This window comes from Kryptolebias marmoratus, linkage group LG1 (genome assembly GCF_001649575.2).
Source record: "Kryptolebias marmoratus isolate JLee-2015 linkage group LG1, ASM164957v2, whole genome shotgun sequence".
Lineage (NCBI taxonomy): Eukaryota > Metazoa > Chordata > Actinopteri > Cyprinodontiformes > Rivulidae > Kryptolebias > Kryptolebias marmoratus.
This window is the reverse complement of record NC_051430.1, coordinates 34,239,810-34,241,366: the sequence shown is the minus strand read 5'-3', so window position 1 is coordinate 34,241,366 and position 1,557 is coordinate 34,239,810. Positions and strand designations below refer to the sequence as shown.

General features: G+C 44.4%; 1 long non-coding RNA gene across 1 annotated transcript in view; it reads right to left on the bottom strand.

Moving 5' to 3' along the window:
- Window positions 1-1,557, bottom strand: part of LOC108249068 — a 33,177-nt gene that overhangs the window by 21,378 nt on the left and 10,242 nt on the right. The window lies entirely within an intron of this gene.

Here is a 1,557-nt window from a genome sequence, read left to right as displayed (position 1 = left end):
CTAATGCTTCACATTTGCCCACAAAGATTTCAGCAAACCAGTTTCCTCCCCAGCTGCAGCTGTTTTGCACGTCCTGCAGTGTAATCATGGAACATAAACGCATCGACAAACACTTTGTGTCTGCAAAACATGTGAGGAGAGCTGCAGACCAGGAACAATCCAGAAATGCTCATGAATGTCAGTTTAGAAGCTATCAAAGTTCTCAAATAAAGCACCTTTTGAGAATGTCAATGTTTGTTGGGAATTATCTTACAGAACTAGGAAGGATTATTGGTTTAGATATTAAAAGTTATGTTTTTTTTTTATTGATTTTAGTAAAAAAAAAAATTGCAACTTTTAGGAAAATGCCCCACGAAATCAGGCATTTTAGCCGCAACAATCACAAAAAATGCCCGTGAAATCCTGGCTGGATTGTTTAATATAATCTAAAATAGACTCATTTTCTTTTCATGTTTTCATGTCTTTAAAAAGGAGCTAAAGAGCCTCCAGTCTCAGGCTGCAGACCCCTGAACTAACCCGACCAGCCTCCGTTTACGCTAAACTGAGAGTCTGCCGAACATTTTTGGGTATTGCAATAAATACAGGTTCTTTAAAAAAAAAGGCAGGCTTCGTGAAAACACGAGCCAACAGCGAGCTGGGCCGACACTCGCCGACGGCCGAGCCGTTTTTTATGCTCTTCTGGCAACAAGTTCAGCGCTGTCACTTGCCCGCGATCTTGGGTTTGTGACATGTGGGCTCAGAACAACAACAACAACTGTCAGCCACGTCGCCGCTTTGCATGTTTTCACACACAAGCGAACAAACAGAAAGATAATAGGGCCAGTTTATTAGGAAACAGCTCTTCTACGCTTCACCGGCGCGGTTGCTACGGAAACGCGCCATAAAAGACAGCTCTTGTTCCTCTTTCGAGGGGTCTGAGTCACAGAGAAAACCCGAGGCGTCCGGAAGAACTGAAGGCCGATTCAGAGATGGAGATGGACAGCTTTCACTTCAACTTATCGCTTCTGACGATGTCATTCTTCGTTATCGCCCGCCATCGAAGGCGATGGCAGAGCAATAAGTTTTTTTTTTCCTCATTTAACAAGTAATCCATGGGTTAACATCGACAAGTGAGCTGATTCAACATGGCTGCTGGAGCAAAGCCTATTTTACAAATAGAGCTACAATTTGGTGCGCTAGTTGTTGAGCCTGATCCTGTAAAATATCACATGAGATCACACATAACGTTGACCAAAAACAGCTACAACTCTGTCAGTTTGCAGCACAAGATAATCTTAGTGAATGGTGGCGAGCGACATGCATCCTTCTAGGCTTTTATTCTTGATGCCTCCACCCACCGAACAGCCAGGACCGTAGCTCCCACAGAGGACCCCGAGGTCCGGACCTCATTATAAAAACATGAACCCAAACAAGGCTTTTGAACGGCGTGGTTCTCTGCGTAGCTCCACCAGTTTCCTGTAGGAGGCGCTGCAACTGTGTGCAGCTGCAGCCAAACTCAATGTCTACGAAGAAGAGCGCAGCTTTGCTACCTTACTGCTAAAATAAAGAGCAGAAGAA